The sequence below is a fragment of the Colobus angolensis genome, unplaced genomic scaffold, assembly GCF_000951035.1.
Source record: "Colobus angolensis palliatus isolate OR3802 unplaced genomic scaffold, Cang.pa_1.0 Scaffold192, whole genome shotgun sequence".
NCBI classification, from domain to species: domain Eukaryota; kingdom Metazoa; phylum Chordata; class Mammalia; order Primates; family Cercopithecidae; genus Colobus; species Colobus angolensis.
In genome coordinates this window covers 6751754-6762423 of record NW_012115066.1, presented here as the reverse complement: position 1 = coordinate 6762423, position 10670 = coordinate 6751754, and the positions used below count along the sequence as shown (strand labels likewise).

Sequence of the window (10670 nt, the reverse complement as noted above, 5' to 3'; positions counted from 1 at the left end):
AAAATCTACCAGGGTTATGAAAAATGGTGATTTGTGAGGGATATTTGGAAAAATATAAAAGGCAAGTTATACTCTAAGTTCTTATTTGCACCTTAAAATTTTATAAAAATTCAGTATTTCATATTAGTCCCATCAATTTTATTAAGATACGTGTTTACTAAATAAGATTAAATGCTTGCCGTTCTTGGAAGAATTATTTTACCGGTGTTTTCTTTTGTGACATCTGCTGGCAATACCTGGTATTACACAGCTCTATAATTCACCTTTATCTACCTTCTCCAACTGTCCAACTTTTCCAGATAATACCAGTTAATTCAACTTAAAGAATATAGTGAGTATCCTGAACTAACGAAAAGGTATTTTAATATGAAACTGAATCAGAGGAGCAGAAAATTTAGCCCTCTAGAGGCTGATAACTTATTCAGCATATTACACATGTATTTTTAATTTCATTGTTTGGTACTGAAAGAGATGTATACTTTTTTCTGAAAACTTTAAGCTCGTTTCAGGTAAAAATGTTATGTATTATAATGCTCGTGATGGACAATTGTTAACCAATCCCTCTAGTGAAGCTGTCCCACACAGATGTTCTCTGCAATTTGATAGCTATGTGATTTAAAAGTGTACATTAAAGTAAAATTGCAGGTGTCAAGTCTAAATTCATGTTTAAAAATGAATGAACTGTACCTAAATTGCTGCATACATCGGAGCCATGGCTATGAAGCAGAATGCATGAGCAAACTTTTTATATTACCAAGAATCCATCTATCTATGATCCCATCAGTCAAATTCAGATACTTGTTGCCAGCTCCCAGATTTATAGTCTGGAGCTGGTTTTTGAAATTGCTTTGTATTTCCATTTAACAGCCAGGGAAGCAGCATGTTAAAATTTTGTCTCGGTCTCCTTGGATCCTATTTATAAAGCTAATTTGTCTCCCTAGACATTTTTTTTTTTTCTCTTTTGAATGCCAGCTCTAGGCTTCTAAACCATTAAACCCCCTTCTTTATCCCAAGCAAAATACTGTCATAGACAACGCCGTTGCAGGACAGTGATGATTCCGATGATGATATAGTTCTCCCAGGCAGGATGCAAACCATTTCGTCTTCTGGCCGGAGATGGATTCACTGCCCTCCCTGCAGACACGCAGGCTCACACGCGGAGCACTGGGAAGTACACATTTACTGTACTGCATGCCGACTGCCTTGAAGAAACTGTAGCTAACCACCTTATTAGTATTCTTGCCTCCACCGTGTCTCACTTGCAGCATCAGAGGGCTGAGCAAATGCAGTAGAACAGGGACAGACACAGCTCTGGCAATCATCTCAATGCAGGCTGCCGAATGTTGGGGGTGGGGGATGCAGCACATCAAGATTAATAACCTTGCCATAATCCGGGGCACCCTGCAAGCAGACACCTCTGCTGATTGACCTGCTCCTGGCTTGATGCATCCGCCTGGGGGAGAGGGATCCGGAATCTACCTAGTCCTGGGGCCCCCCTGATTTTGGATGTTCATTTGATCCTTCACAGATCTGGGAAGGTAACAGTGAGCTGTGCCATCTGCAGCACACAGCAGCTCTTGGAGGTTACTACTGACAGTTTTCATTACACTGGTTTGTGTGAGTGCCTGTGTTTGTGTGTGTTTGTGAGTGTGGGTGCCTGCTTTGCATGAAAGAGAATGTGTGAGTGTCCGTGTGTGTGTACGTGTTAGTGTGACAACCAAAGCAGGTATTTCGTACAGTAGGAGATTTCAACAGCGTGACAGTATTCTCCGGGCACTTGGGCTCACAGTCTGTAGCCCCCACCCCCCGCCTTTCGCCACCTCCTTGCTTCCCCACTCCCCCTTCTGCTTTTGCCTTTGATGAGTTTTTGGCTTACTTTTTGGCGGAGTCTCTTGGACACGTTTTTGCTGGTGCTGGAAGATCAGATACATGGAACCTTTGAAAACTGATTATTTTTCTCCGATATGACTTAAAAAAATAAAAAGAAGAAAAGAAAATAGAGTAGTGCACGGCAAGCTAGAGGATTGTAAATTTTCCTTGGTGAACTTTGAGGATCCACAAAGAAGGTAAGTCACGGGACTCCTCAGATCTCGGTCCTTGTTGTCTTGCAATGTTTGCGTTTTCCTGCTTGTTTTCGGAAATCCATATGCAGTTTATACGCTCATTTCTAGAGACTGGAATGCTCAGGAGAACTCAGTGTGTGGCATTTTGGGGCTATTTTTATGCCAAGGAGGTTATTTCCATTTGTATAACCATCCCCCCTTTCCTCTTACCATTTTTATACCTCTCTTGTTTATCTAACATTTTCACAGGGAATTCTGAATATATGAAATCTGGAAAAAAATAATTCCAGCTTTCTCCTGCCTTGCAAATACTGTCTAAATTTGAGGAAAAACATTAATCAGAAAAGCGACTGGCCCTGGCTCTGAGTTAGAGGCAAAGTGTGTCTGCTGAGAGACTGGGGGCTGGGGAGGTGGGGGTGTAATCCGGACTTTCATGATAACTTAATAGTAGACTCCCCCCTCCCCATAGCTCTATTTTTTTTCTCCTTGAATAGTTAGTTATATCTGCTCTAGAGAGTAGCGAATGTGTGGAATACAGAAAAGCTGCTTCACCAGCTCTTAATTGGAGGAAATGAGAACAAAGTGGAAATTGTTTAGTATTTTGAACCTCTCTCTTTTTGCACTGATTCTCTCGCTATTGCATCTCATTAACCTTTCCGAATGCAGTGTCCCCTGATTAAGACCAGTGTCGCTCATTTTGGAACATCCTCTTACCCTATGTGGTCCCCCAAGAAGGGGATGTGTTTGAAAATTGCTCTTAATTGTCTATTCTTGGCTGTGAAAGCAAGTGGCATCAGGAATTCAGGTGACTTTACTCAAACATCTTGCCTAACTCAGTCTCTTTAGTTTCCTGGTAGTTAACTGTGCCTTTCTTCACCTGCACCTCCAAGCTTTTCCTTCAAAGTGAAATGCAGACAATATTTCACCTGTTTCAATCCCAAGGTTATTTAATTAAAGCAAAATATCATTTCATTGTGATAACATCTGTGTTCCCATGTCTTTTAGTATTTTTATCTCTGCATTGGTATCAATTAGCTTCTCCCCAGGAGTAAGAATCACTTGTAAGTAGGTTTCTAAAATGCTGAGACCTCACATGAAGGCAGCAGAACCTTACTCTTCACTGCCAGTGCATGTGGATGGCTTGTCCTTAAAAGAATAGTGTTAGTTCATGGAACGTTAGCCAACTTGAACTGTTACTGTGGACACGTTCATGGAAGAGATGACAGGTGTGGTAACTAGGTAGAGAAGAGCACAACTAAGTGATTCTCTCCAAGTGTTGATGTCTATGTATAGAAAGAAGATGAAAATTGTAGCATAATAGATTTATTCAGAGGCTACGTGGCCTAGGTCAGAGATTTATGAGAGCACCCAAGTTGAGAGATGTCAGGCATCATACTCAAAACATTGATTTTATATGAATATTTAAAAGGAGTTCCAAAAAGAAAACAAGCAAACAAACAAACTTAAAGATGAGATTATACTCTGGTATTACCCTAGGCTATCCTAGCCTTTCATCTATCTAATATTTTTTGCATAACGATTTTAGAGAAGCAGGTAAGAGGGCAAAACTGTGAGACGCTACCCCTCCTCCACCCCTGGCCCAAACCTTGTACCTGGTACTCCAGGCAGTACTCTTGGTAAAAATTACCATGGGAAAACTCCTGTCAGTCTAATTTATAATGTGTCTTTCATGTCAATGATTTATGATCATGATTTTTTTATCTGTGACCCATAATGTCCAGGTACATTTTTCTTATCTAGAAAGGAGGTTTGTTGTTTTGTTTTTTTAATTTTTAAGTGGCTTGAACCTAGGAGAAATCCTAAATAAAATTTTATTTTCTTTGTGGAAAAAACAATCTGAGGTTTATAAACCCTGAAAGTGAGAATAATACATGAATAAGAAACACGAAGTTTCTGTTGTAAGGAGAAGGATCCTGATACTCAAAGTGCCAAAGGGTCATGGCAGGGTGTTGGAGGCTCCCCAAGCTCTGCCTGGACAATGAACATTCCTTAAGTTTGTCAGCTCTATTAACCTGCATCTTTTGGCAACTAGTCCCAGGTATGGAGGACAGCATTTTAGGTCATCTATTTAGTGTTAGGACTGCTCTGAATAGAGAAAGGTCCTTTGAAAATGACTTTCTGGAATCTGGCAAATTAGTACCTCTCTCCATTGAGGTTATCTAATGTTGACTGTTCTCCTATTCATATTCTCACCAAGTACTGGTATATTTAGATGTGTGGTGTTGGTAAAAATTAATTGCATAGATTATTCTCAATACTACCTCAAAACAAAACAAAAAAAAACAACAAAAGATACCAACTTGGCTTTGTGTATTAAAGATTTAATCATTGTAATGAGTGAATCTTTTAGCGATAGCAACACTTTCATGATCACTTATTTTAGGCTAATAATAGAAGTGGGGTACAGTCAACTCAGGATTTTCTGATTACAGCTTATGCAATGTACAAAGCATCTCTCTCCCGTATCTCAAGGGTTCCTGATGGTGTTTGCACAACTGTAACTTTGCATCTTTATTTTCAGCTCAGGCCAGAGCAATAATAAACAGCTTTGATCAGAACCAACTCCAGGTCCATGGCTTTTTCAGTTTTATTTTGTGGTAGAGAGGGTTTTGAGGTTTACCAGGATTTGTTTTATTGCTTAGAGAATTCAGAAAAGAAAGGTAAATGGGGATAGGGAGCTTTCCATTTCAGTAGGAGTAACATGTCAGAGTTGCTAAAGAAAAGGCTAAAGTTCCCTAGAAGCAACATATGCACGGTTATATTTTTAAAAGAATGAATTGGTGAAAAGTTTCTCTGAGTTTATTGGGGAGAATAAAGGACATTCCAGTTTCTTTCTCTATTTAACTCTATTGATTTGGAAGTCCTTTCTCTGGGACTCTGCTGAAGTCAGACAAGGAGGCCCAACATTCTCCAGTGTGTTCCTATGTTTTTAAGACCCAGGGCACTTAACACATGAATATCTCTTTCCCTCTGTAACAAACAGGGTTGACAACTGGAAAGTCAGCTACTGAGAACCTTTAAGAAAGAGCCAGGAACATCCCCTAGTAAGTTCAAGAGCAGAGAGGAGCTTTTGCAGCCCTGGCCCTGGAGGTGGGTAAGGACCAGGTGGATTGAACTTGAAATTTTGATTGCTGAGTCATTACAACAGCCTAGAGCTGTTTGTTAGCTCAAAGAGCTGAGCTGATGCTGGAACTGGGACTAATATGAATAGGCTAAGAGCATCAGCCTACAACAGAAAATGAAGACTCTTGGGAAGAAGAAGATACAGTCTGTGATGACAAATGCTATTTTGTATGTCCTTGTTGCTGTTCTCCATCACTTCAGAACAACCTCTCAGGGACCCCAATAAATTACAGGATAAAAGATGGATTAATTGATGTGTGAATAGAGCAGGGGCTTTGCAATAAATTAAACCAACTCACTCAATTATCTGCATCTCCATTTGGGACTACTCAGCAGTCACAGATAAAATGGGGAATGGTGGAGGCTGGGGTTAAAATCAGAAGCAAAAAAAAAAAAAAAATCCCTCTGGATTGAGCATCAGAAGATGTCAGTCAAACATTGCAAGTATTGCTTAATGGTTGGTAGGTTGTTCAAAGTCTTGGAACCTTGATTTCTTCCTATATAATTTGGAAATAACTATTCTTAACTCATAGTGTTGTTGTGGAGGCTATGATGAAATATTGTAGAAAAAAAGATCTACAAATATACCCTTCTGTAGAAAAGTAATGTGTTATAGTAATGAGGACTTTCTGTATTGTCCAAGACATAAAATGATTCCTCCAATATAATTTCAAGTTAAAGTGTTAAGCAGAACTGACCTATTCTTAATCATTGGTATTAACATTTATGTTGTTATAGATTTGGTGTTTTTCCAAATGTGTTGACTCTGCCTCTTCTCAGTAATTTTTGTGATACATTCTTAGTTACTTGTGAATATGTGTATGTGTTGTGTGTATGTACATGTGCATGCATACATGCATAAATAATTAGCCAATTCATATGAGGCATAATTTTAGTTTCATGAAAAACAGAAAATATATAATGACCTGAATTCATTTTCACTGGATATCCAGGAAACAGAAGAAAAACTTGACTTTCCCAGACTTGGACATACACAGACTACTAGCAAGTTTGCAGTCACCAAATAAGTCCAGTCCACAATGAGGTTGTTGATTAGAATTTGAGTTACACTTGGGAATTATATAAATATAATACACATTTTTTAGTAATAGCACAGCAAACAATGATTTTCACAGTGAGCTGCATTTGGTGGACAGATAGACCAGAATTAAAAAGCTGACTTGGAAGTTATGACAGCAAGAGAATATGGTAGTGAGAACAGGCTTTGGAGTTGAATAGAATGAGATCAGATACCTAATCTCTTGAAGCCTCAGTTTTCTCATCTGTAAAATAGGGACAATCAGTTATAAGCGATTCTGTGATGACTGAATGAATAATTTTATGTAAAGCACTTAGTAAAATCCTTGACACAAAAGTGGACTTCTGTAGGTAGCTCACATATATTCTCTCATTCCTGTTCAACTAGCTTAAGAATAGGAAGACCATACTAATCCAGTGTTTTTATATTTTTATACAGGGGGCAAAAACCCCAAATGTAATCTGAGTGCTAAGTAAAATCGGAGACAGAAAGCTATATTCTGAAAGCTATATTTCTGTAAATTAGCTCATTTCATGTACCATGGTTTCATCAGACCCTTTTTCGGAGCAGCCTAAGCACCCTTTTCAGATGGCATTTCACTTATACTCAGAACTTTCAGAATGATACTGAATATAAGGAGGAATAATCACGTGCATCCTTCCATATGTGGTTGCAGAAACACAATTCAGATGTCACCAAGAGGTGTTAACATTGCTCTTTACCTAAAATCTCGTTTTGTTCACAGTTAATGAAAGGATGCATATTTATCAAGCACCTACCAGGTACGAGCACTACAATCATTGCTGTGGGGAGTATTAGAAGGACTTTCTACTCATAGCTATTTGCTGCAATTCCTGTATTTGGACAGGGAACGCTGCAGTCTTAAAGGCTGCCCCTTGGAATTTTGACTTGATAGTTAAAAAGAATTAAGATTCCTCTGCCAGAATCTGACCTATGTGGGGCTCTGTCATTGTGTATGACCTTTATTTTGTTCAAGAACATATCAGAAAAGATGTAAAAAGCCTTGTTCCTACTAATGTAGCTGAACTGAGCTGTCAGTGATGAGTCCAATTCTGCTTTGCTAACTGCACGGCTGGTACCACTTGACCCAGGTATTTCTGTACTGCAAAGTCAGCCTTTCCCTGTGCATGGAGGAAACAGGGTTTTGTCCTTCAGACTGTGGGTTCTTTCTGTCCTTAAAATGAATGGATGAAGTCTGTTTTAAGACATTGTGAGAAGAAAGACAAGATCTATGCTCCCTGCATTTTAAAGCTTCATGCCATAAAATTTGATTCGAGGAGAGTTAGAAAGGAAAGAGGGATGTCAGTTGGTCAAAATAGCAAACACAAGTTCGTTGGCCTCTACCACAGCCTTAAGCATCAGAATTTGTGGTTGAAGTTTTACACTGAACTAAGGAAATTCCTTTTGTGATATACTGCAAAATATATTACCAGCACACACCAAGAAAACATAATGTTATAATCAATTATCTCGTAGAGTCAGCAAAGGTATTGTATGTGCCAGGCACTGTGCTAGGTATGTTAGATTATTTATTTATACTTCTCACATACAAACACACACACAAAATAAGCAAGGTAACATGATTATTCCCATACTACAGATAAGGCAAAAAAGGATTTATTTGCCCCAAATTCTGACTCACTCCAAAGCCCATGTCCTATTCTTTTACACCATGGTTTCTTTTATTTGTAGGATGCAAACCCAATGCTTCTTCACATAATTATAGACAGTCCAGAGCAAGCCTTCTGTAAATGCAAATTAAATAATCACGTTCCCATAATAGGACCGACTCTATCAGTGGAAAGATGTGATGTTAGTATCTCTAAGGGGCCTCTGAAGGGCGCTTCTCTGAACCAATGGGTCCCTAATATAGTACATCATCAGTACCATATTCTTGTGGTCTTTAGCAGAAGCCATAAGTTGAGGCAGATCTCTACTTAACTTTGACAATTACTTAGATCTTATTACAATGTCTGATGCCATGTGGATGATTATACTGAAGTTACAGGGCTCAGAGGAAAGTAAAGAAGTGAAAGTCTTCTCTGTAACACTAAATCTTCAGTGGCATTAAGGAGCATTTGCAGAATTTACTTTATGGGTGGCATCTCCCAATATGTTATGTCTCATTAGTAATGTACTTTTGGGAAGGTTACTTTTGTAGCTGTATTTCCATATCTTACCTTGTAGTGCTGTAAAAAGATTAAGAAAAATAATGCTCACAAAGTATCTAGAACAGAGATTAGAATTTAATTGGTGTTCAATAAAAGGTATCTCATTATAATAATAATTAAATTTACTTATAATCATTGGTAGTAATAGGAATTATGATAATAACTTAGCAGTTTCAGTTTGTATAAATGTTGTTGTATTCTGCAGTGCCAGAGACGATACAAATTATTACAGCACATGAATAAACAGAGAAGCAAATATTCATGTTTGTCTAACTATAAAAATATAAAAGAGAGGAGGGAAATTATCTTTCAACATATTGATGTCAGTGGGGGACATGATGGAAAAAGAGTGACTGGTACAGAACATGCAAGGAGACCAGAGAAAGGGAACCGAGTCAGAATTTCATAAACTGGGGAATTATTTCTAAAGTCAGGTTCTAAAATGTGGGCCATGAAACTCATTGCTTGGCTGTAAACAGGAGAAAAGGTCATATTGTGAAAGCTTTCTTGATAAAGAGAGGAAGTAGCAATCTTTCTTCAACTTAAAACTGTCAAGGGACAAAGAAAATTTTAACACCACCTTTTCTCTAATCCCTGTAAAAATGCTCTAGCTTTTTTACATAACGTAGATATTCAATTATATTTTTAACTGTTTTTGAAGTTCTAGCTGTTCCTTTACATACATATTGAGCAAACAAATTAGCATGTTGAATGTTTGATAATAAGTTACTTAAAGATGAGAGATTTCAATTCCTTGTGTAGGTCATTTGAATTTATACATTCATGATTTAGGTAACAAGTCACAGAAACAAAGGCCAAGTAAAGACACAATGGTGCAGGGTGTACTTTTTTTTCAACCATATGATTGGAATTAAAACCTGTGACCATATATACCTTGACCCCAGTAGATACTCCATGTGGAAGAAGAAAATAATCCACATAAATTGAGACACATGTTTGAATAACATAGTAAAAAATATGTGTGAAGTGAAAACATTTAGAAAAAAAATCAATCTAATAACAGCATACGCTTTCCTGAAAACAAGCAAATGATTAATGAAACAGACAGTGGATGGGTTTGCTAATTTTTTTCTGTTGGAGACATCCACCATACATAGTGACAGTAGTCTGAATATAGGTACATACAAGGTAAAAACTCCACTCTCCTTCTTCAAAAGGAAAACCATGTTTATATGTGACTTTTGCTCAGGGTCATTTTCTCTACCAAGGTACCTGGACTACTATTAAGCATTGAACATATTATCAGTCAACCTGTTCTGATTCCAGTGCCCAAGTAACAGCAGATACAAAAGTAGTTTAAAATTTTTCTGAGTGTTCCCCTGGCTGCCAACACTTTCATGAAATAGGTCTGTTTTGCTCACGAATAGCTGAGTTCTTCCTGAGTTCATCTGGTTGATGCTATTTCCTGTTTTCCCTATCTTTACCCTTGACCTGTTATGCCTCACTGCCATGACTCTCCTGGATGTGTTTTTGCTGCTTCAAGTTTGATTTTCATCTCTTCCATCACTATAAGCACTGCTACATTTTTTTCAAGCTTTTGCTAAATGAAATTCTGTTCTTCCTATCTAATACATATTTTTCTCCAAGACTCATTTGTCCAGCACCACACACACACACACACACACACACACACACACACACACACACACACAAATCTATATCTATGTCTATATATGTCTATGTGTGTGGGGGGAGTGGGTCAGGGTGTTTATTTTTTAAAATAACCCTATTCCTATTCCTGAACCTCAGAACGATGTCATGGATCTAGGTCAAGAACACTTTTGCATAAGTCAGTCAGAATTCTCAATGAATGTTCTTGTGGGTAACAGTACATTCTTTTGCTTCTGTAGTCATTTTGATGGTGTCATTTATTCAAGCTTTGTTTATTAAACACCTACTAGATTCACTATTCTATCCAGTTATGATGTGGAACACAAAGTTGTAAGCAATGTGATTTTTCCCTCAAATGTGTTCACATATTATTGTTGACATTCTATTGACAGAGGAGCAATTAACTTGCTAAACAAGGCAACACAGGATTCAGAACCAGAAAATAATAAAGTCAGTACGTAAAACTCAGAGAAGGGAGTTATCCCTGAGGAATTTGTGGTTGGGGAAGCTTAAAGAAGGAAGGGGAATTTGAGATTTGTCCTAAGTATCTATATTGTGAAGCAGTGATAATGTTTCCAAGGAGAAATTAGAAGAAATTAT

At 37.9% G+C, this 10670-nt stretch overlaps 1 protein-coding gene across 2 annotated transcripts in view; it reads left to right on the top strand.

The window, feature by feature from the left end:
* Positions 1-1136: 1136 nt before the first annotated feature.
* LRRC4C (leucine rich repeat containing 4C) overlaps positions 1137-10670 on the top strand; it is a 1309626-nt gene continuing 1300092 nt past the window's right edge. Inside the window, exon 1 of one of the 2 annotated variants that reach the window (XM_011940746.1) lies at positions 1137-2066. The gene's annotated coding sequence lies outside the window, so the exon portion shown is untranslated. The remainder of the gene's footprint in view (positions 2067-10670) is intronic. The other variant, XM_011940744.1, reaches the window with a different exon arrangement.